The sequence below is a fragment of the Megascapheus bottae genome, chromosome 25, assembly GCF_031878675.1.
Source record: "Megascapheus bottae isolate mThoBot1 chromosome 25, mThoBot2.hap1, whole genome shotgun sequence".
NCBI lineage: Eukaryota > Metazoa > Chordata > Mammalia > Rodentia > Geomyidae > Megascapheus > Megascapheus bottae.
In genome coordinates, this window is record NC_143533.1 from 10161554 (window position 1) to 10187243 (window position 25690).

Consider the following 25690-nt stretch of genomic DNA (forward strand, 5'->3'; position numbering starts at 1 on the left):
TTGACATTACTTTGCAGACCTGGGAACAAGACGGTGAGAAAGTATTTCAGAATCACCTTCCAGATTCCTTCACATTCAAGCAGTATTGCATGGAGCTGCCTGTGTTTTGAGTGTATTTAGGTCTAAGTCGTTCAGTGACATCATGTGAAGGCTAAAATGGTCAAATTATAGCATGGCACCTCCCTCCCCTCCTGCCCCACCCCCTCACCGAGTACAAAGGATCTCTTTAATGATAGTTATATACCCAAATGTTGAAGTTGCCCCTTCAAAACATCAACAATATACTTAAATGTATAATAAGCACATTATGCATTTAACCTGGGGTTAGACCAAGCCCAACCATCCTGGGGGTGTGCTGTGCTGTCAGGGAGAAGCTTCTAGAAGAGCACGTGGGAACCCTTTAGGGAGAAACTTCCAGGAGACCACGTGGGGGCCTTCAGCTAGCCTTTCACTGCCGGTGGTTCTCTACTCCACATTTGAATAACACGGGCTCAGGAAAGACAATGAATTGTGTCTAGGCTTCCTTCTGGTTGGCTCCTTTTTGGAGTGGCTATAATCTAATGCTTCTGCCTCCAAAGATGGGGAGCAGTGTTGACCTGCTTTTTCAGGGGTAGGGGTCAGGAGGAGTCAGCCAGGAGTCTAGGCTAAGTTGCTGGGATCCCTCTCTCCTGCTTTTTATTTGCTTTGGGATAGTTTTCTCTTTGTGTGTGTATGTGTGTTTGCTGGTCTCGGAGCCTGTGCACTATCCCTGAACTTTTTCCCTCAAGACTAGCATTCTACCACTTGAGCCACAGCTCCACTTCCAGCTTTTTGGTGGTTCTTTGGAGGTAAGGGTCTCAAGGACTCTCTGAAGTTTTAACAGCAGTACTTCATCCAGTGTCTGCTCTGTGTCCAGCTGCGCTGGGGCTAGAGGATCTCCATGCTGTTTTTTGGGGGTTGAGGGGTCAGGACACAGATTTCCTTGAGGTCCCTGGGGTCTCCTCTGGATGGCATTAGTTTCAAGGACTTTGTTGCTACTTCCAAACCCAAGATACTCTGTGGCCAGCACCTTGCCAGGCTGCAGTTGATCCACCTGTCCCCCTGTCCCCCTCTCCCCACTCCACACCCACCCGTGAAGGGCCCCAATCTTGCCTACTTTGCTTGATCTGTGGATGGAGGGCTCCCGGAAGTGCAAAAGAGGAAGGCAGTTCTGTCAGTCTTTTCCAGGAATCAGAGGGCTGTCTCAGTTCAAGCCTAAAAAGTATCTGAATATCTCTGGTGTAGTAACCTGTCAGGATTACCTGTCTAATTCGGTTTTTGGTTATTTTTTTTAAATACTTAAACTGCTTGACCCCTCACATGTGGTATTTCCCTGGCGAACACGACCGCCAGTGTGTAGTGCTGTCCCTTAAAAGCTCAGCCCCACAGAACAGCGTGGCTGCTATCTATCAGCCCAAAGGTGGAGAGTAGCCGCTGCGCTGCTGTTAAACTGACTCCTAGCTCTGTCACTGAGTGCTGGTGACTCTATTGCTGGGGGGCTTGGGGACCCCAAAATGGCTGGGATATTACATTTAGCACTCACTTAAGTAAGGGATGAAAACTGGGCACCAATGGCTCATGTCTGTAATCCTATCTACTCAGGAGGCTGAGATCTGTGTATCATAGTTCAAAGCCAGCCCAGGCAGAAAGTCCTTGAGACTCTTACCTCTAATGAACCACAGAAAAGCTGGAAGTGGAGCTGTAGCTCAAGTGGTAAAGGCTAATCTTGAGTTTTGAATAGGTGGTGTTCAGTCCTAAGGGAGGAGTCAGTTCTGAACGACATTTAGCAGCTTTGCAAACATCGGTTTATCTTGGAGGGAAGATCTCTTACCTTTGGGACAATGTCCAACAGCGAAGGCCACCCACACTTGAGGACCTTTCTACAAGAAGCCTTCCAGAAGGCCTTGGGACCCTCAGTAGGTTACAATCACCTGGTGACAAGGGAAAACTCCCTGGCCCCACCTGCCTGTGGCAGTCTAGTACTTTCATCAGAAGTGTTCAAGCTCTCTAAGTGGTTCCAATGGGCCAGGATTAGAGAGTTGCCCACGTTTACCCCACAGAGAGGGCAAGACGCAGCCCAACCCTATGCCATGGTGGGATGGTTCTAGATAATTAATTTCTAGATGGTTCAGCCTGATACACATTTTGAGGGGCAAGGGAGGAAGGATGCCATTTAACCAGACCTGCTCTTCTGTCATTCCAAACGGCTACTCCTAAGCTCCTCCTCTTCATCTTTGCTGCTGGAGAAACCCAGACGTCAGTCTCTGATCTAGGGTCTCTGGTCTTCAGTGTTTCTCTCTGTAAAATGTAGAGTAATACTGGCATTGGAGGTGGCTCAAGTGATTTACTGACATGATCGGTAAAGCTGAGCAAGAGTGAGTGGCCCTAAGTTCAAGCTCCAATACCACTACAAGAGAATGCTGGGGATAATACTTCATTGCACAAAAGAAAGGAGCGAATGAAATGATATAGATGAAATGGCTGGTCCAGCCCTGCTTACAGGAGATATATTCTCTGAACCAGCTGATGCTGTCTTCTCAGACTGGCCAGGGATGTCATTACAGGACTTATCATGACCTTTATTATAACGCAAAATCTGTAACAGCCAGTTCTATTTTAATGTGTGGAGAAGAATGAGGTATTGTCCTCCACGAGAAGTGGAAGATTGAGACCACAGCTAGCCACTCACCTGCAGCAGGTTGTGTCCCTTCAGTGGCTGCCTGTCCACAACTCTCATGAGGCAGTCATGTTTCAATGCTGTAACAGAAGGCAGATGCCAGTTTCAAGTGATGCCACTGCATCCTTCCTTTCAACTAATTTGGCAACAAACACATTCAGATAGCCAGGCGCTGTGGCTCACGCCTGTAATCTTAGCTGCTCAGGAGGCTGAGATCTGAGGCTCACATTTCAAAGCCAGCATGGGCAGGAAAGTCCATGAGACTCATCTCCAATTAACCACCAGAAAAAAGGAAGTGGAATTGTGGCTCAAAGTAGTAAAGTGGTAGCCTTGAACACAAATGCGCAGGTCACAAATGCCAGGCCCCGAGTTCAAGCCTCACAACCACCACCACCACTACCAACCACAAAAAGAAAAAACAAAAAAAATTTCAATGAAATTGTGTCATGGCTAAACATGTAGACTATTACCTATTTTTCATTCCTTAAACAACTATTTACATTGGATTTACATTGGATTTGTTAGCATGCGTAATCTAGACATTACAGTAGGATGCATGTGGGATAGTTATAAATACTATGCCTTTTTTTCCTTCCCTTCCTTCCTTCCTTCCTTCCTTCCTTCCTTCCTTCCTTTCCTTTCCTTTCCTTTCCTTTCCTTTCCTTTTTTTTTTTTTTGCCAGTCCTGGGCCCGTCCTTAGGCTTTCTTAAGGCTAGTGCTCCTCCACTTGAGCCACAGTGCCACTTCCGGCTTTTCTGTGTATATGGTACCAAGGAATCAGACCCAGGGCTTCATACATGCTAGGCAAGTACTCTACCACTGGGCCATGCTCCTGGCCCTACTATGCCATTTTAAATGAGACATGAACATCTGTGGGATTTGGTGTCTTGGGGTCCCTGGAACCAATTCCTTGTGGGCATGTGGCACTGTGATCAAAAGAAATATTTATACTCACATTCTTCCAAGCTTTCACTGTGTGTGTATATGTGTGTGAACACATACACCAGTCCTAGGTTTTGACCTCAAGTCCCTGAGTTTCTTTTGCTCAAGGCTAGCACTCTACCACTTGAAACACAGAACCATTTCTGGCATTTTTTTCCTTTCTTTTTTTTGTGGTGAATTGAAAATAAGAGTTTTACGGGTTTCGCTGCTGAGGATGGCTTCAAATGGTGATTCTCAGATCTCAGATCTCAGGCTCTCAAGTAACTAAGATGACAGGTTTGAGCCACCTTTGCCTAACTTCTTGCTGATTTTAAACTCCATCCCAACAGAGCTGAGAGGAAGAGACCCCCTAAACTTGGGTGAAAGGCAGGGGAACTTCAAGAAAGTGTACACTGCAGCTCTCTAGTGGCACTGGTCTGACACATGCTTGTTCTAGCCTAGCCTGGGAGTTTCTGAAGTGAATCTCCCTTGGTGCCAGGTCCAGGGCGGCTTCTCTCCCTGGCCACAGCTGTGCCACAGGGTGGTTGCTCGCAGGGCTGGTGATCAGAGCCCCACCTGTGTCATCTCTCATGGGGCAGACATTCTGAGTGGGCAAGCCAGAGCCCAGTGGCCAGGAGCCCATCCCCACTTGCCAGTCCCAAGGTAACAGCAGAGGCTTGTTGGATGACAACTCCTTAACCATAGTTGAGATTATGAGTCTCTTGGCCACAGGCCCTAGGGCTCCTGTAAGTCAGGTGTCAGAGGTGGAAAAGTCGGCGGGGGAGGGGGGGAGAGTCTGGGAGCTATTTTCATCTATTTCCAAGGGCTTAAAACACCAGCTTCTCTTGTGCTTTATTTAGATATAGTCTTGATCTAAAAAAAGAAAAAATGGGAAAGAAAGAAAGAAAAAGAAAACTGTGAGTCAGTTGAGCTGTCAAGTTGTTCAAAATGCTCCGTTGGACTCCTGTCTGGGTTATTCTGAGCAAGGTCTTTAGATAGTGTGCAGTGGATGCTGCTTTTGGAAATGTCCTCCTGGTTATTTTATTTATTTATTTATTTATTTATTTATTTTGAGAGGGGTGGAAAGAGTCAGGATAAGAGGCACTGGTGTTTGGGAATTCAGCTTACTGGTATTGCCCAGTAAGGAATGGTTTTAAACATGGATATGGCATGGGTTTGCTCATTCAAAGAGAAGTCTTTATAACAAGTAATTAGAAACTGCTTTGGCTTAAAAGGATAGACTTCACAAAAAATTACTTATAATTAACTAAGAACAGGAGAAAAAAAGCTTGGCATTGCTGCATCCTTTTTTTTTCTTTTTTTTTGGCCAGTCCCCTTGAGCCATAGCCTCCCTTCTGTTTTTTTTCTGTGTATTTGGTGCTGAGGAATCAAACCCAGGGCTTCACGCACACTAGGTAAGCACTCTATCACTAAGCCACATTCCCAGCTCCACCTCCATTTTTTTTGTAGTTGTCTTTGCTCTGAGCCATTCACCTGGCTGCCATCTTGAGATCCTGAGAGACAGGCCTGGTGCATATCACTCATGAGGAGGGATGGAGGGAACCAAGGAAAGAAACAGTGTGGACTATACAGGCCCTGTGCTCTTACCCCCCAAGCAACCATGTTTACCCCGACCAGATTACTCCTCTTAAGTCATGACAGTGATAACAACTTCTCTAGAACCTTTCTCAGACCCAGGATTGAAATAATGATCAACCCCACCATATTTTGACTAGGCCTTTTAAATGATGCCTATTTCTTTTCCCCTTGCCCTAAAATCAGTTGGTCTCTACAGCGACATCACAAGGCAGGTACTGGTATTACTTCTACTTATTATTATTATTATTATTTAAATATATTTTAGCTTTCAATTTAGGTGGTAACTGGGGAGCTCCAGGTTTTCTCTTTCTCTCCCTCTCTCTGTTGTGGGGCTTGAACTCAGGGCATGGGTGCTGTCCCAGAGCCTTTTCTTCTCAAGCCTAGCACCCTACCACTTTGAGCCCATACTAAGACCTCTGTTTTGTTTGTTTGTTTGTGGTTAATTGGAGATAACCTGTTTGGGCTGGGTTTGAATCACAATTCTTAGATCTCTAGCTAGGATTACAGGCATAAGCTACCAGTGCCCAACTCTGAGGGACTTTATTTGTTAAGAGTTTGGCTGCCCTGATTACATGCCTGTTTCCATTAAAATGAATAAAAAAAAGTTTTGGTTTAAAGTGGTATCTAATATCCCAAACTGAAAAAACGTTCCAGAAATAAACAAATGCTAGTGTATGGACAGAGACAGCTCAGATTCCTTCATTCTCTTCCTTCTAGCCTTTCATCTGCCCACCCATATATACAGCCTAACTCTCAACCACACTTTACTGAGTTCTGAATCCCTGGGCTGGTGGCCCTTAGGGCAACTACTTGTGGATCTCAGTCCCAGCCAGGGCCATGGACCATGGTGCTTCCCCTCAGGATAATTCTGGCTAGAAACATCTGTGTACCCCGCCCCCTACCCCCACATCTTCCTCTGTCCTCACTTTTTAACTTGGGCATCAGACAGGGCAAGAACCATGCCCCTCCACAGTCTTTGATTATTTTGTTTCTACACTCAGGCTGGCTAGAGCATCAGGCCTGTCCCCAGGCACACCACCTGCACAGGTGCATGGCAGGAGTACAACAGAGGCCACAGACCATGCGCCTTAATATATGAAAGTTAGGACAAACCTAACGTAATGAGAAATTTAAAAAAGCCCCACTCTCCTATCTTGACCAATAGATCTTACAACATGATGTAATGCCAGAGGCCAGGCATGGCGGCACACACCTGTAGCCCCAACACTGGGAAGGCTGAGGCCGGAAGATTTTGAGATCAAGGCCAGCCTGCGTGGACTGAGTAGCAAGATCCATTTTCTCTTAATACAGGGTCTGCCTCTCAAATAACTCCTTTTTGCTAGGGAGCTTAGATAAGGGGCTTAACCCACCCACTTGGGTGCTTTTCCAGCCTGGGAAGCCAATAGAAGTAGAAGATGACCTTAGTCAAGGATCCAGCCCTGCTCAAAGCGAGTACTAGGTTTCACTGATTCTCCCTCTCCCCACCCCCCCCTCTCTTTTGCCAGTACTGGGGCTTGAACTCATGGCCTGGGCACTGTTCTTAGGCTTTTTCTTAAGGCTAGTGCTCTACTACTTGAGTTATGGCACCATTTCCAGCTTTTACTGTGTATGTGGTACCGAGGAATCAGACCCAGGGCTTCGTGCATGCTAGGCAAGCACTCTACAACTAGGCTACATTCCCAGCCTAGACTTCATTCTTTTAAGACATTTTTCCTAGCTAGAAAAAACAAGAGAAATATTTACCATCCCCCAGCCCTGAGACTCCAAACACAGCCTAAACACAGAGTCCTGCAGCCTCACACGAGGCTCAAGATTCCTATATACAATCATCTCATTGGGACCCAGACTCCAGTCTCAGCCCTGCCATCATGCAGAAGGAAGAAGTAAATCCATGCTGACAAAGGTGAACAACTGTCCGGATGCTTACAGGGCTGTGGATGCTCAGTGCGGGCACTGAATGGCTCCAGCCACAGCCCAGGGCAAGCAGAGATCACTGGGGAAGGTGGTAATTTCCCTCCCAGCCTGCCATGGGCTCATAGCTGGTCGCTCACATTGCTGCGAAACCTCAACCACTGTTTACCAGGAGTGCTGGGGCAGTTAGTCATTGTGTCTTAGACATAGATCGGGCCTCGGTTTCCTTACCTATGTAGCCAACAGGTTCAATGAGGCTCTAAAATGAGATTTTACTCTTCCAGAACTTGCTTCCCCTTGGGCCAATATCCAGGATCCCAGGGACAATTGAGAGCCAGAGTTTCTGTTCCAGGATGGCTTCTCTGTTCCACAGGACATCTTTTTCTATTTTGAGACCTCCATCCTTTTCAATTCTGGAATAAGAGAGGAAGCTCTCAGAAGCGGTTAGGGAAAAAATGCACGATTATAGAAGATTGGAAACATGATACAAAAAGCCCAGCTGGGTGCCAGCAGCTCATGCCTGTAATCCTAGAAACTCAGGAGGCTGAGATATCAGGATCACAGTTTAAGGCCAACCCAGGCAGACAAAACTGCAAACTGCAAGACTCCTCTCTTTTTTTTGCCAGTCCTGGGATTTGAACTCAGGGCCTGGGTACTGTCTTTGAGCTTTCTCAAGGCTAGGACTCTACCCTTGACCTACCACCACCACTGGCTTTTTCTGAGCTCTTCTTCTCATGGTTAGTGCTCTACCACTTTGAGCCACAGCTCCACTTCTGGTTTTCTGGTGATTAAGAGTCTCATAGACTTTTCTGTCTTGGGCTGGTTTTGAACTAGAATCCTCAGATCTCAGCCACCTGAGTAACTAGGGTTACAGGTGTGAGCCACCAGCATTCAGCCTGGAGGACTCTTTAATCTTCAGTTAACCAGCAAAAATTCAGAAGTGAAAGTGTGGCTCAAGTGACAGAGTGCCAGTCTTGAGCACAAAAAGCCAAGCTAAAGCATGAAGGCCCTGAGTTCAAGCCTCAGCACCAGCAGGGATTTTTGTATCACGTAAGATGTGATATTTCAGAAGAAATTAAACCAGGTTGAAAAAAAATCTTTTCCATATGTTACTTAATCCTCAAAACATTAAAACATTGATAACATTTTTAAAAAACGATGTGATATGAGGGAAAAAATAAAACAATAATAAAAAGATGTGATATGGAGGGCAAACTATGGTCTCTGCAGGCTGGATACGGGCCTGATCTAAGCGTGGTTCAGATATGTTTACAAATATAACTACTACCTTGAGCTGAAGAGCTCAAGCACAGCGCCCAGGCCAAGTTCAAACCCCATGACCCACAAAAAACCAAAAACAACAATGACAAAAAAACCCCCAAATATAGCTACCAGCAGGGGCCCTGTACTTTACAGAAATGACACAATTGTTCTCCATTTTACTGGTGGGGACACTGGGTGAAATGCTTGTCACCCTGAAGATTTCAAGGTCCCTCTCCTACAGGCTGATGGCTGCCCTTTCAGCACGGTAGAGAATGGGGGCTCTTACCGTAACCCTGGACATTTCCCCTGTGGAGAATATGCATGTAAAATACCCAGGACCTAACAGTGGCTCAGTAAACACAGGGCCCGGGCAGATCATACAGGCTGCCATTTCAATGAAGTTTCTTTGCATTCTTTTCTTCTTCCCTCAGCTTCCTTCCAATATTTTCACCCTATTATAGCCATTGAGAAAATCCTAGCTGGATGATACCCCAGATTTTTCACTGTGGAATCCCCTGTGGGCCCAGGCCTCCCTCCTCTCCTCTTCTGGGAGCTAAGTTCTGCCCTACAGGTATAGACTTCTAGAAGGTTCCAGCCGCCAGCCAGGGCTGGGTGTGCATTTTCTTGCTTCATTCTTGTGCTAAACCCAGGGAAGAACACACACTCCAATTGAAGAAGCTGAATTGGAGACAGGGTTAGTCACTTTCAAGGCTTTCCTCCCTGAGAAGTTAGTAAAGACAAATACAAGTCCTAAATATATCATTTTAAATGAAGATATCTTAGGCATTTAGTCGGCTCCCAGGGGACTTTGAAACATAAACAGCCCTAATCTGGGTGCTCGTGCCTCATGTCTATAATCCTAGTTACTAAGCAGGCTGAGGTCTGAGGACTGAGGTTCAAAGCCAGCCCAGGCAGGAAAGTGTAGGAGACCTTATTTCCAATTAAAAACCAAAAAGCTAGAAGTAGAGCTGTGGCTCAAAGTAGTAGAGCTCTAGTCTTGAGCAACAATGCTCTGGGTCAATTCCCAGACCATGAGTTCAAGCCCTATGACTGACAAAACATCATCATCATCAACAAAACAGCCAGTAGACGGCCCAAGTTAAAGTCAGCACAGAGGCTGGGCTGAGTGGATGGATCGTTACATCCTCTGATTTAGTAATTGCATCCCTGTGATTGCTGCAAAGGTTATATTTAATACAAACAAGAAACTTCCACAAGTATCTTTATTATAAAGTGATTTCAATATTGGAAGTTTAGAAAGCATGTCCCAAATAGGGAAATGGCTGGCAAGCTAACTAGTGTGCAACAGGACAGTGTTAGGGGACTGAGAACGTGAGATTGTGATTGGAGCATGGCAGACATGGATGGACCATTGTCTGTAAATGTAAGAGAGTGGAATATAGCATGGCTGTGTGATGTGACTGTAACTAAGTAAAGAATGTGTATACCTAGGCTAGGTCTGAGCAGGAGACAGTAGTCATAGTTTGATAGAATTAAAGATACTTTGTCTTACTTATTTTACAGCAGTACCTGGAGGGGGAAAAGCTCAAATTAAGAAAAAAAAAAAAGGACCATATGGTGGAACACACCTGTCGTCCCAGCCATGCAGGTGGTCCTGGATAGGAGGATCAGGGTCTGAGGCCCACTGAGATAAAAACTTGAGACTTTGCTGAAAAAAAAAATACAGCAACAAGAGCTGGGAGCATGGCTTAAGTGGTTGAGTGCAAACCCCAGTGCTGAGCCTGCTCCTGAAGGGATAAAGACAATGTGAAGGTGATTCCTCTAACAATTGCTATGTTTTCTTTTATAAGTTACATTGTTGCAGCTGGTGCAGGTGGCTCAGTCCTGTAATCCTAGCTACTTAGGAGACTGAGATCTGAGGATCCTGGTTCAAAGCCAGCCTGGGCAGGAAAGTCCATGAGACTCTTCTCTCCAATTAACCACCAGAAAACCAGAAGTCCAGAAGTGGAACTGTGGCTCAAAGGGTAGATATTTGAGTGAAAAGGCTCAGGAACAGCATGCAGGCCCTCAGTTCCAATCCCATGACTGAAAAACATTTTTTAAAATTAGATTATTACATGTTATTATATCCTATTCATGGATGCGTTTTTACATTTATAAATCCCCCTCTCTGCTATTTTCAGATGAAAACAAAGCCAATAGATCATTTCTTCATCATGGGTAGCGCCTCTTTTTTTCAGATCACTTGAATTCTCTTATAGAATTTCATCTTGTTGGGCCAGGAGTTTGGCCTAGTGGTAGAGTGCTTGCCTAGCATGCACGAAGCCCTGGATTAAATTCCTCGATATCACATACACAGAAAAAGCCAGAGGTGGCACTGTGGCTCAAGTGGTAGAGCATTAGCCTTAAAAAAAAAATATCAAGGACAGTGCCCATGTCCTGAGTTCAAGCCCCAGAACTGGCAAAAAAAAAAAATCTCTTGTTAACAGTTTATTTTGAAAAATTTCAGCCGGAAACTCACATCTATAATCTTAACTGCTGAGATCTGCGATCAAGGTCTAAATTGGCCCTGAGGGAAAATGAAATTATATTAAAAAAAATAATGAGCCCATAAAGGCCCTGGAGGCATGGTTCATGTGTTGTAGCATCTGCCTGGCAAGCATGAGGCTCTGAGTTCAAACCCTAGTACCACCAAAAAGAAAAAGAAGAAAAAAATGAAAATCAGCAGGTTATGTTAAGGTGTTAGAACAATAATTGATTATCAATCAAGAATTATACAGAGGCTGGGTATAGTGGCACACACCTGTAATCCTAGAATTAGTAGGTAGAGGCAGGCTAATCTGAATTTGAGTTCAGCCTGGCATACGCAGTGAGTTCAGGTCTAGCCTAGGCTCAAATAGATGCTGTCTTAAATAAACAAAACAATCATGGGATAGAGTCTCACAGTCAGAACCCTCCTACCCCAGATGTCTACATTTTAATACTGACACTGTGTGAACAGGCAAGAGGACTTTGCTCATGAGAAAAAGCAAAAATAAAAATCCCCAAAACTCAAGCGGTTTTGTTAATACAAAAGTAGATTTTAGAGCACAGACTATTACTAGGGATAAAAGAGAGTAGTTTTATAATGGCAAAGGGATCAGTTTGTGAAGATTAGTTATTTCTCTACTTCCTAGCTACTCTCTGAGGATCATGGTTCAAAACTAGCCTGGGCATGAAAGTCCGTGAGACTCTTTTCTCCAATTACCCCCAGACTCAAAATTATTCCCCTTCCAGTAAGCGGAATAGAAACTCAGCTTGACTCATAGATAGGAGTTTCGAAGAGTACCCAAAAGCTGAAACTGGTAGAACACTAGTCTTGGGTACAAAAGCTCAGGGATAGCACCAAGGCCCTGAGTTCAAGCCCCAGGTCCAACACACACACACACACACACACACACACACACACACACACACACACACACACACACACACACACACAGAGTCTGGTATCTACCTCAGAGACTCTGATGCAAACTGGACCAGCTTGGCCACTGTAGCTCATGATATGCTTTCATTAAATGAATGGACAGTATATAAGCATGAGTGAATTTTGATCTAGAGCTAGGCATAGAGGAGCTTTCTCACCTAACGATGATCCTAGAGCACCTCATCCATGGGAATAGAGAAGAGTTTTCTTTCTCCCCAGTGTCCAAGTCCTCCTTGAGGGTCATTCCAGCTACATGGCAGGCAGAGAAGGAAAATTATGGCCTGAATCCAGCATCCTATCTGAAAAATAGCTAAAGCACCAGGTAGACTAGGGTGTGGCTCAAAGTAGTAAAGCCCTGAGTTCAAATTGCAAGACTGAAAAGTAGTAAAGGAGGAGAACGACCTTATTACTTTACAAACAACAACAATAATAAAAAGGATTTAACTCCTAAAATAGGTAGTTTTATGACATTCAAATCACGCCTTATTAAAATTCTTTTTCCTCAGTACTGGGGTTTGAACTCAGGGTCTTGTGCTTGCTAGGCAGGTATTCCATAAAACCTGTAATCCTGGCACCTGGGAGGCTTTGGCAGGAAGATGTCAAGTTTGAGATCAACCTGGACTACAGAGCGATAACTTGTCTCCAAAACAAACCCCACCAACAAAAATCAAAGAAACTGCCAGGCGAGGTGGCTCACACCTGCAATCCTAGCTACACAGGAGGCTGAGATCTGAGGATCATGGTTCAAAGCCAGCCTGGGCATTAAAGTCCAAGAGACTCTTATCTCCAATTAATCACTAGGAAACAGAAAGTGGCTCTATAGCTCTAGGGGTAGGGAGGTATCCTTGAGCTGAAGAACTCAGGGACAGTGCCCAGGCTCAGAGTTCAAGCCCCATAACTGACGGAAAAAAAGAATCGAAGAAACTGCATCTTTACTAAACATGTATGGACTTGGTCTTGTTATTCTTTCCTTATCAATACAATGGAACAACCATTTATATAATGATCATGTTATAATAGGTGTCATAAGTCATCTATGGCTGGAATATACATAAGTTATACTTACGATATTAAGCCATAGCCACAGGGTACTGGGGGAGGGATGGAGAGACCCGATGTTAATGGTTTCTAGCCAGATTCCCTGGAGCAATTTTTTCCCTCCTTCCTCAGCCAGCACAGCTTTATGACCCACAGCAGACACTCCAGGCCATCTGGAGTTCTTTCCCAGAATCACTCAGCAGTGTGCCAACAGGTGTGCCAAAGCCTCGGGAAGGCCATGTGTCTTCCTCTAGAACTGGGTGCCTTCCTCAACCATTTCCTGTGAAGGAGCAACTAGTAAAGACCTCAGCATGGCAGCCTCCATATGCCCTGACTTGGCTTTGCCATCACAGTATGACAGCAACCACACTGATCTGAATGAACCAGTGTGGCTGCATTGTAATAAAACTTCATCCAGCAAGCCGAACCAAGTTCTGAGGTAGATTTGATCTTACAGCTGTAGCTTGTTAACTTCTGATCTGGTAGATCTGATATTATTAGATAACTTGTAGGAAATGTGACTTTAGCAACCCAGGTGTTTTTGAAGTCTCCAGTTTTAAAGAGCACCTTTTCCAGGCCAGGTGTTTGGCCTAGTGGTAGAGTGATTGCCTAGCATGCACAAAGACCCGGGTTTGATTCCTCAGTACCACATACATAGAAAAGCTGGAATTGGTGCTGTGGTTCAAGTGGCAGGGCACTAGCCTTGAGGAAAAAACCCAAGGACAGTGCCCAGGCCCTGAGTTCAAGCTGCAGGACTGGCAAAAAAAAAAAAAAAAAGGATCACCTTTTCCTTAGCATTCAACCAATATTCTTCTCCTGGTCCAGATCATGTGACACACTAAAGGAGGTGACAGGGCCAGGGCTTAGTGGGGGAGTGGGCAGAGGGACTAGACTCAGCCTGGTAACAGGTACAGCACTGGAGACAGGGATGCCTGTAGGAATTCTATACTCTGAGGGATATTTGGCAGTTTGTGTGAAGTCACCTTTGTAGCTTTGTAGAAGATAGTTTTGGTATCTGTGCTAGGAGGCTTTCCATTAAAAATACCCAAGATCATCAACTTCTAAAGAGGAAAGGTTTATTTTGGCTCACAGTTAAAACAAATTCCAGTCCCTGATTTCTCTGCCCCATTGCCTCTGGGCCTGGAGGGTGGGGGAGGTAGGGGGTTGCAGCCTGATGGGGAACCACGTGGTAGAGCAAAGGTGCTCATTTCCTGGTGCTGGAACGAGGCTGGGGTCCTAAAGGTCTCCCTCAGGGCCACACCTCCAATGACCAACTTTTTTCAGGTAGGCCCTATTCTGATGGGTTCCAACTCCTTCTAATAGCACTGGGATCTGGGGCCCATTCTTCAATACAGGGGACCTGGCAATGTCCTCTACATACCCCTCTCACCTGGCTCCAGTGACTCTGTATCCCTTTCCAGGATTTTTTTGGGGGGTCTGTGGAATAGCTTCTGCTTTCTAAGATGAGGTCCTGCTCCCCTCCACTGATCACCTTGGCCAATTTCCCAGGCTGTTTCTCCGGATCTCCTTTCCCACAAGGGTAAAACAGGCCTCTGAGTCCTCTCTCTCTGGCTCCCAAGGCACTTCTCCAACAGGGCCAGTAGGAGCGCTAGACCTTCAAACACAAGAGGATTTCAGTTCAAAAATGGGTGGGGGGTGAATGGGTGGGAGGGAGGTGGAGGGTGGGGAATCCTTTCCACCAGACACCACTCATCTCTGTCTCCAAGTGTCTTGGCTGAAGACAAATAATCCATCATCTAGTCAGAAGCCCCTGATTTTGGGTCACTCCTCTGCTTTGTAAGTAGAAGCCTGATATTGCATGACACAAGTAACTTCACATACTTAATGCCATTCAAAATGGAATGGACTTTTTTTGTGTGTGTGTATGCCAGTCCTGGAGCTTGAACTCAGGGTCTACGTGTCGCCCTTGAGTTTTTTTGCTCAAAGCTGATGTTCTACCACTTAAGCCACTACTTCATTTTCAGCTTTTTGCTGGTTACTGGAGATGAACAGTTTCATGGACTTTCCTGCTTGAGCTAGATATGAACCATGAGCCTCAGATCTCAGCCTCCCGAGTAGCTAGGATTACAGGTGTGAGCCACCAGTGTCCAGCTGGAACAAAGATTTTTTTAATAAAAATGACTGCATACTTATAATGCACTTGGAAAACAAAACAAAACTTGGAAGAAAATCCACATTTTCTCAGGGTTGCTTTAAGCAGTGTCCCTGGGCTCGTGGGTGCAGGCTCTGTCAATCAAGGTACTTCACATTGAGAAGTCCTGAGTTCAGTACTTCCCTCTCCGCGCAGCTGCCTGGGATTTCAGCATGCATGTCCAGCACAGAGCATGGCTGACTGTGACCAGTTGAAATGAAGTCTGTCTTGTGTTTCAAGTGCAAATTTGCTTTGAGATTTTCTAACTGAATGCTTCCTTGTTAATGTGCAGTAAAAATGGAGGCATTTTGGTTTTAGGGTTTTTTTTTTCTTTTCTTGGAACACAGAACAGACAAGGTTCTAGCTTCAGAGGAAGAATTTTTAGGTGGAGAGACATTAGGTCTTCTGACCACCTTGAGGCCTTGTACTGGGCCCAAAGCTGTGTTTGGTGGTTCTCTGGGCCAAATCTTACCCTTGGCTTCTGACTTGGCATTGGTAGACAGGACTAAATATAAAGCATCATCTCCCTTAGGAGGACAGTTGACAGCCTTGTCCTGTGCTTTCTGCTTTTGGAGAACCCCTGCTCAGGCTCTTGTCTGGCTGGGCCTCTCCCCATGGAGTGGTAATGCACAAACCAGAGGACATAGGACAGACAGACTCTGGGGTCTGGAACTCTTGACTAACTTCAATTCTCCTTGCAGGGGGTTTTGGCAAAGTCCTTCCCAAATCCTTCCTTCCAAAGAAGGAAGGCATCTGAAGCTCGTACTCCAGTGGTCAAGGGGAGTGCTTGCTGGAAGGAGTGTATGGATGCAGTTTGGATGGCAATTGCAAGGACCACAATAATACAGAACAGAACCAAGGGTACACAGAGAGCAGTCTTGGCCCCTGAGCCAGGGAGCCCCATTTAACTCTTAGCTTGACCCTTGCAAACATTAAGGATGAGCCTGCCAATGGAAAAATGGATGGGAATTTTCTGGAGAAGACAGATACTGATGGCTCATCCCTACAATCCTAGCTGCTCAGGAGGCTGAGAACTGAGAGTCAGCCTGGGTACACAAATACTAGAGACTCATATCTACTCAAGTGGTAGAGCATCAGCCTTAAGTAGAAAAAGCTAAATGAGAGCATGAAGTCCTGAGTTCAATTCCAGTACTGGCACAAAAGAAAAGAAAAAGAAACATACAGAGAAAATACAAATGCCATAAAACCAGCACATTTTTTGGCGTTCCTATTTTGGTGAAGAAACAAGTATTCCCCTAGCTACTGTAGTGACAAACTTGGTTGCGAAGCTTAGTTTATTTTTAATGTAAAATATTGTTACAATACCCAAAACATTTGTGTTTAAAATGGTGATGCTACAGGGATAAAATGAAAGTATATACAATATCTAATGTACAGAAGCACTGAACACACGTTCAGAGAATTATTCTGTTCCTATTTTTTTCCAGCTTTGTTGGTAAGACTATTTTCAAAGCTTTGCTTGTTTCCTCCATCACTTGTGCCACTTTTCTGCTGTGCCATAGCTAACAATAACAATAACAACAACAACCAGAACAGATACTAAGATGTATTGGGGCTTGAACTCAGGCCTCATAATCTTGCTTACAGCTGGCACTTACCACTTGAGCCATGAGTCCAATCCAGCTTTTTGCTGGTGAATTGGAGATGGGATCTCTTGGCCTTTTCTGCTCAGGCTGTCTTTGAACTATAGTCCTCTAGATCTCAGCCTCCCAAATTGCTAGGATTATTGTAGTTATGAGCTACCAGTACCTGGCTCCATGCTAAGTTTCTAAATGTTAAGACAGGTTAATAATTGCTTTCCCAGGAGAGGAGAGCAAACTGGAGTACAGGATCAAGAAAAAAATAGTTTTCTTTCTTTCTTTCTTTCTTTCTTTCTTTCCTTCCTTCCTTCCTTCCTTCCTTCCTTCCTTCCTTCTTTCCTTCCTTCCTTCTTTCTAATTACCAAAATTATCTTAAGGTGCACTGGGTATAAGGAAGAGATCAGAATCCAAATGACATTATTGTCACCATCCACATTGGAATCTAGCTGAGGCATCTAGCTACTTTCATAAGAATGTGACTTAATCTGGTTTTGTCTGAAAAAAAAGGATGGGCTGAAAAACCACACTGATGAGCCAGGCAATCTGCCTCAATAGCAAACCCCACTATGTATCTGCAGAGAGCTCTGGTGGCCAGGGAAGCTGGGGGTGGGGGGGGAGGAGGTAGCAAGTGCTGGCTCTCAGTCGTCATCCCTTCTGGTCTGGGTCGTTCTTGTCTGTCTACAAAGGGCCACCCCAGACATGATTTCACACTGTCCTTGCTCAGAGACAGAGCTCTATGTGCCCCCCCACCATTGGAAGGGCATTTGGGGAAAATGACATTGAATTGTGGGTTGGGCAGAGCACTGTATTCTCAGTGATGCTGGGGTTGAGCTCTGCAAGATCTCTAATAGGGCTGGAAGCCACAGGTGGCTCCAGGGCCTCAAAGTCTGGCCAATCCCATACTTCTACCTCTAAACCCCTGGCTGCAGCCCTTTCCACCAACACCCCACTAATGGAGAGGCTAGAAAGCGGGACTCTATGACTAAGGGGTTGTCTCCCTGCTGCCAGCTCTGGCCCACAATTGTCCCTCATGTAGTCTGAGCATCAGAAGACTTGTGGTTTGAGCCACAAAGCATCTCTGGTCTGCAGATGTGGCCCTGAGCACATGGGTAAGAATGAGGGCTTAGAGCTAGATGTTCAACTCTCTCTCCATGGGGCAGGGAAGTGTGCTGCTAGTCAGCTTCTGCCTCTTGGTGGTGGCACATGGAGTCCTGACTAAGAACATGCTAGGGAAAAAAATTCTCCTGAAAGTCCACCACTGCTGTGAGATGACCTACCCCGGGCATGGGAGCCAAGGCGAGGGGTTTTTCTCCAAGGGAAGCAGCAGCTCTCCTGTACAGCTCTGTTTCAGGACAGCTGCCTTTTCATGATATGGAAGAAAGACAATTTATGCCTCTTGAGCTCCAGGAGGGGTTGTGCCAATAATGTGGCTTGAACTCAGGGCTTCTTGCTATTACCTGGCTTTTTTGCTCAAGGCTGCCACACTACTACTTGAGCCATATTTCCACTTCTGCCTTTTTTTCTCTATCAAATTGAACACAAGAGTCTCTTAAGAGTCCAGTGCTGGTGGCTTACACTTGTAATTTTAGCTAGTCAGGTGGCTGTGATCTGAGGATCATGGTTCAAAGCCAGCACAGGCAGGAAAGTCTGTGAGGGTCTTATTTCCAATTAACCACTAGGAAACTGGAAGTGGAGCTGTGACTTAAAGTGGTAGAATGCTAGCCTTGAGCAAAAGAGCTCAGGGACAGCATCTAGACCCTGAATTCAAGCATCATGAGTGGTAAAAACAAAACCAAAGTCTCTTAGATTTGTCTTTCTAGGCTGGCTTTGAACGCAGGTTGAATCCTGTGCTAGTGCAGGTGGGCAGAACATGCATCAGTAGACAAGGGTCAGGTGACACATGAGGATGAGCCTCAGGTTCCAGATGAGAAACTGAAGATGGATGAGTCACAGGAATCATTGGGCTCCAGGTGGATAAGCAAAAAAACTCCAGGGGCTCAAGGCTTTGGTGTGAGGTAGCACTACATGTGGTTAAGTCTTACTGTTTGAATCGGAAAGCTGAGGAAGTTCCATATTCTCAAGGCCTAAATGGAGAAGAAAGGTTAGGGAAGAGTGAACTCGCTCAGTGTAAGCTAACACATCACCCCTGCCCTCAGACATGGACACTCATGTATCTCAGGCCTGTGGACATGGATGAGAGCCTCAACACCAGCTTCTCCCAGGCCTCCAGCTTACAGATGACAGATCATGGGATGTCTCAGCCTCCAGTTCCTTCTCATCAGCCTCTTTCTATTTAGCCACCCATGTCCTCTGAGTTCTGTGTCACTCCAAACATCAGCGCACTCTCTTGAAGGGAGTACTAGATTTCAAGAGGTAGAATGGCCAGGCGCCTGTGGCTTGCACCTGTAATCTTAGCATCTCAGGAGGCTGAGCTCTGAGGATTGCAGATTGCGGCCCCAAGCCAAGCCACACACGAAAGATTTCACTTTAAAACCAAAAGGCTGGAAGTGGAGCTGTGGTTCAAAGTGGTAAAGTGCTAGCTTTGAGCAAAAAAGCTCAGGGACAGCACCCAGGCTCTGAGTTCAAGCTCTAGAACCAGTGTGTACACACACATACACACGGTAGAAATGTTTATGTCCTTTGATCTCCCATCAATTTTATTTTTGCAGAGCTGGAGCTAAACAAAAACAATACTTAAAAAGGAAAAAAAGTGTGACATGCGTAAAGGTACTCCTTACCTCATAATTTTTAACTGTGAAAACTACCTCATTACAGGAAATTCTAAAGACAATTATATTCACCAGCCAAGGGAAATTATGCTGAGGAAAACCAGTAAAAGGACATGCTTATCATATAATGGATAGGGGACACAATGCTTACTGAGACTCTACTAGAAAAATCAGACATGTCTGGGTACTAATGTTTGAGAAGACACTGAAAAACACTATTTACTAAGCAGTTATTTTTATAATAATATTGCTGATGCAATGATTTTTAAAGCTTCTTAAGGGGTGGGGAGTATGGCCTATAGTAGAGTGCTTGCCTAGCACGCATGAGGGACTGGGTTCGATTCTTCGGTACCATATACACAGAAAAAGCCAGAAGTAGTGCTGTGGCTCAAGTGGTAGAGTGCTAGCCTTGAGAAAAAACTCAAGAATAGTGCTGAGGCCCGGAGTCTGAATAAATGAATAAATAAAATAAAAATTAAAAAGAGCTCCTTAAAAATGCTGTCTTTTGTTGGGTAGTGGTGGCTCAGGCCTTTAATCCTAACTACTCAGAAGGCTGAGATCTGAGAATTGCAGTTCAAAGCCAACCAGCCTGGCTCAGAGTCTCAGTGAGACTCTTATCTCCAATTAACCATCCCCAAACTAGAAGTGGAACTAAAGTTAATGAAGACCTAGAGATTAATTGACTTGCTTGTTTGCTTGGCTGGCACTCTACTACCACCTGAGCCATGTCTCCAACCCAGATTTTTGTTGATTATTTTGGAAACAGAGACTCACAGACTTTTCTGCCCAGGCTGGCTTCAGACCTCCAGCCTCCATTCTCAGCCTCCTGATCTGCTAGGATTAGACATAAGCCACTAGCATCTGGTATCTTCTAACTCTATGTAATTCCCCTCAAATTGCTTTTCTAAAACACAAAATTCTACATGAACTGAAAACTAGTTTTGAAGACTAAACCGTGTCACAGTTGTCACTGGGTGGGGCTTTCACAGCTGGAATGAACAGATTCTCCTGATGGGGACTAAGGTTCACACCTGGCCTTCATTATTCTCTCTCCAAGACAGAAAAAGAATATCTGTCTAGATTTAAATAGAATTTAAACTTCTGTATTTTGGAGGAGGGGGCAGTTTAGTTTAGTGACGGATACCTTTTTTTTCTTTAGTCAACTGAAGAAAGTTGTAGAAATTGAGATGATTTTTTTTTTTGGTGGGTCATGGGGCTTGAACCCAGCCTGGGCACTGTCCCTGCATTCTTCAGCTCAAGGATAACACCCTATCCCTGGGCCTGGGCATTGTCACTGAGCTCTTCAGCTCAAGGCTACTGCCCTATCCTTGAGCCAAGCTAGATTTCAGTACAAAAGCTGAGTTCAGTACAAGACCCTGTGTTCAGGCTCCAGTACTTCCTGCTTTCTGGTTGAAATGTCATGGGAAGGTTGTTATAGATGGAGTGAATTTGCAAACATTACAAATGAAATTTCTCGGTTCAATTAATTTATGCTAATACATTTGTTTTAGATACTGGGCACCAATGTCTTATGCCTATAATTTCTACCTACTCAGAAGGGTGAAATGTGAGGAGGATCATGGTTCTGAGCCAGCCCAGGCAGTAACAGCTGTGAGACTCTTATCTCCATTAAACTACCAAAAAAGCAAGTGGTAGAGCACTAGCCTAGAGCAAAAGAAGCTCAAGAGGAGCCAGGGGCATGGCCCAATGGTAGAGTGCCGGCCTAGTCATGCACAAAGACCTGAGTTTGATTGCTCAGTACAACATACATAGAAAAGCCAGAAGTGGTGCTGTGGCTCAAGTGGTAGAGCACTAGCCCTAAGCAAAAAGTGTCCAAGGACAGGGCTCAGGCCCTGAGTTCAAGCCTCAGGACTGGCCAAAGGAAAAAAAAACAAAAACTCAAGAACAGTAGCTTGAGCCACACGAACATACGCGTGTGTGCGCACGCGCGCGCGCGCACACACACACACACACACACACACACGCACACACACACAGAGGAATGTGAATTATATGTAATTTTAAGTTTTCTAGTAGATACATTTTAAAAAGTGAAAAGAATTACACACAGTAGCTCAAGTCTAAAATCCTAGGTACTTGGAAGGCAGAAAATGGGGAAGTCAAGGTTTGAGGCCAGCCTAGGCAACAAAAATTTCTTGCAACTCCATCTTAACCAATGCCTGGGTTACTTATCATCCATAACAACGTGGGGGAGCACAAGTTGAATGATGGGTTGGCCCAGGTACAAAATAAGAAATAACCAACATAAAGAGGGGCTGGGTGGTCTGGGAATGTGGCCTTATGGTACAGTGCTTGCCTAGCATGCATGAAGCCCTGGGTTCAATTCCTCAGTACCGCATACACAGAAAAAGCCAGAAGTGGCTCAAATGGTAGAGTGCTAGTCTTGAGCTAATTCAGGGACAGAGTCCAAGCCCCAAAATTGGCAAAAAGGGACTGGAGGAGTGTCTCAAGTGATAGAGTGCTTATCTAGACCCTGAATTCAATCCCTAGTACTGCCAAAAATAAAAAATATGAAGCAAAAAGAGGTGGGTAAGTTGATTCTCAATATCATTCACCTAACTCTATATGTCTAAATTATCAGCCTTACCAACTCTATATTCAATACTAATCAGGATAAAGTTATTTCAAGTAACTGTCTTCAAGTAAAGTCTTCAAGAACTGTTAGCAGAGTGTGCATGTCATAGCTCCAACATGGGACAGTGGGGATCAGCCACTGATGCGGGGTTTCCTGTTATCCACTGGTTGTACTTTTAGCACAGATGGGTCTTTTAAGTCTGACCTGAAAGGACACACTCTGAGTCCTTTAGCATCATAACCATCGCACTGATAAATGACCACTGTGAGGTCTCCAGATCCTTCTATAAACAAGGGTCTGTGCATGGCCTCAGGAAGGGATTAGCAGAAGTGACATGGACTGGAAATCTTAGCTGCTTGTGCCCTGTCCCAGTTTCCCTTCTTTTTACCCGGTATCTCTCTCCTATAATCTTGGAAAGGTCACTGAAGCTCTTAGGCTCTTTGGGCCTCAGGTTCTCTCTGAAGAATCCTTGCACCAGGCTCTGGCTTCAGGGTTAAGGGCAGTGGGAGGGAGATGGACTTCTATTTGTCTTTCCCACATGACATGGGGTGCCAGAGTGCCTTCATTAGAAGCTGATGTCTACTGAGGGCCTGAGTGGAAAGCTTTGTTCTTTGAGCTCCATGATTCTACCCGAGGCTAGACTGGCACCCCAGAGGTCCACAGCTGGGAAGAGCCACAAGCCAGCTCCCCTGGGTGGCCTGGTGCAGGCGGCGCTTTATTTAGATGAATGCACACAGGGATGCTACAGTTTGGTGTGGGCCCATGATTATACGGTTTTGGTGCCTGTGGCCTTACGGGAAGTCAAGAGCACTGACTGTAAATCTGGCTCACACCAAATTGACTGTGTCTTGACTCAATTTCCCTGGAAGTGATGACGAGTCTATTCTAGCCTGTCAAAGCCTTTACTTAAAGTACTACACAAACTCAAGGCTTGAGGAGCCCCTAGTCTGAAATAGGCACTGAAGACAGGCAAGAACTCTGGTCCATTCCCCTCTCGCACCCTTACCCTGCTTCAAGATCCATTTGGGGTAGGGTAGGCAGGCAGCTGTGACTAGCCCAGGAGTGCTAAGGAAAAGAAAAGGAATGGCCACTTTGATTTTGGTTCCTACACCTCATTGAGAGAGGGGAGACCAAGCCTCAGGACGGAAGGTCCTGCTAGGCTCCTAGCATCTTCCTGGTCACTGTGGAGTTAGGCACCAAGGGCAGGCAGGAAGGAAGCTGCCTTCCTAATGCAAACTTCTACCAACCGTCAGGAGGAGACCTTCAGATCCTTGTGTCCTTGTTAGACAGATAAGCTCTGTCTCCCTGTATTCATTCTTTATTATATTTATTCTGGTGGAATGGAGTTTGAACTTAGAGCCTCATGCTTGGAAGGCACACAATCTATCTACCACTTGAGCCACACCCCCCCCCCCCAAATCCTTTTTTGCTTTAGCTGTTCTTTCAGGTACAGCCTTGCACTTTTTTTTTGGTGGGGGGAGCTTTGGGGGTTGGCCTTGGACCATGATCCTCTTACTTATGCCTCCCATGAGGCTGGAATGACACATGTGAATCACGTTGTCTTGCTTGTTGGTTAAGATAAAGTCTTTCCACATGAAGAAATACTCCACATCTCTGGCCATAAAAGAAATGCAAATCAAAACAACTCTAAGATTCCACTTCACTCCAGTTAGAATGGCCATGATCCAGAAATCTACTAACAACAGATGCTGGAGGGGATATGGCCAGGAGAGATCACTACTACACTGTTGGTGGGAGTGCAAACCCGTTCAACCACTATGGAAAGCAGTATGGCAGTTCCTCAAAAGACTAAACATAGAGCTCCCCTAGGACCAGCAATTCCACTACTTGGCATTTACCCCATCATCCAGAAACAAGGACATACTAAATCCACTAGCACAACGATGTTCATCGCAGCACTATTTACCATAGCAAAGATATGAAACCAACCCAGATGCCCCTCAATTGATTTGTGGATCAACAAGATGTGGTATTTATACACAATGGAATTCTATGCTGCTGTCAGAAAGAATGACATTGCCCCATTTGTAAGGAAATGGAAAGACAGAAAAAATCATATTAAGTGAAGTAAGCCAGACTCAAAGAAACCTAGGCTCAATGGTTTTCCTCATTTGTCATAATCAGTGGAAACCTTGAGCTCTCCTAGCAGAGATTTACAATAGAACAAAACCTAGATACATAAGGCCATATAGTATGATGCTAAATGAAAGGACCTTCAGGATATAGAACAAATGCCATATAATGAGTGATTATTGTCCTTAATGTACTATGTTATTTCTCATCTCTTTTGCTGTCCCTTGATTACCTCCTATTGTTACAGTATTTCACCTCGTTATCTGATATATTGTATATATGCATATTTGGTTATGTGAAATAGGATAGAGAAGGGGGGAAAACAAGATGAGGGGCGGGTTTGGGGGGAGGGAAATGTGGACCAAGACATGAGAAAGGGTAGCAATGTTTGTGAATTAATTCTATCTGGAGAATATAATGTAACCCTTCTATTAATTACAATAAAAAATATATGGAAACAAATCTGGAGGAGACCTTTCCAAATCTCCTAAAAAAATGATGAAGTATTTCTATTTGTCTAAGCTGGCCTTGAACTGTGTTTTATCTCTACCTCCTGTCACTGGAATTATAGGCACATATTCCCACACCCATCCCACTTACACATATTGAGTACAAATTCAAGTGCTATTAAAGGGTATTGAACAAAAAAGTACATGTCTGTCTTATCTCTACCAAATACCAATCTGTTCCCCCTTTTCTTTGTGTCATTTCAGAGTTATATGCATAACTCTGTATTACAGACTTAAAAAAAGACACACTTTAATTTGAAAACAACTTTAACTTAAGACAAGGTAAAAAGGTAGAAACCTGTGGATTAAAGAGAAAGGAACAAAAGGTTCTTGAGGTGTAGTCATTTTAAATGATGTATTCAGTCTAAAAACATTTTGATTCATAATAATGTCTGGTGACAATGTCACTGTCTTGAATAAACTAATATGGTGGTATGGTTTTGTACTCAGCACAGCAAGGTCACCTTGATGAGTTTACATAATAACATACAGGAAGCCGAAAACTCCCAGTGAGTTGCTGTGTGCAGAAGGTATGCAGGACTGATCCAGAGACAGAGAGATGGGTAGAGGGTTAAGTGAAGGTGGAGGCCATACTCAGGAGGTTGAGATCTGGGGAACTGAGGTTCAAAGCCACCCCAGGCAGAAAAAGTCTGTGGGATTCCATCTCCAAAAACAGGACTGGAGGAGATATGGCTCAAGTGGTAGAGTGCCAGCCAGCCAAACAAATCAAGCAAGTGGGAAGCCCTGAGTTCAAACTATGATACTGGCAGAGGGAGAGAAAGAGAGAGAGAGAGAGAGAGAGAGAGAGAGAGAGAGAGAGAGAGAGAGAGAGAGAGAGAGAGAGAGAGAGAGAGAGAGAGAGAGAGAGAGAGAGAGGGGTGGAGGAGAAGGTATGGGAAGGAGGATTTTAAAAGGGGTTGGGAGGTAAATCAGGACAGAATGGCTCCCTATAATTCTAGCTACTCAAGAGGAGAAAATCTGAGGATTTGGAGGATTGCAGTTGAAAGCTAGTTTGAGCAGGAAACTCTGTGAGATGCTTATCTCTAATAAACTACTAAAAAGCCAGAAGTAGAGCTGTGACACAAATGGTAGAGTTCTAGCCTTGAGCACAAAAGCTTAAGGACAGTGATCAGGCCTTGAATGTGAGCCCCT

General features: G+C 44.9%; 1 long non-coding RNA gene across 1 annotated transcript in view; it reads right to left on the minus strand.

Moving 5' to 3' along the window:
- Positions 1–7363: 7363 nt before the first annotated feature.
- LOC150046375 (uncharacterized) overlaps positions 7364–25690 on the minus strand; it is an 84691-nt gene continuing 66364 nt past the window's right edge. Inside the window, exon 4 of the long non-coding RNA XR_016539666.1 lies at positions 7364–7539. This is a non-coding gene — a long non-coding RNA (uncharacterized LOC150046375). The remainder of the gene's footprint in view (positions 7540–25690) is intronic.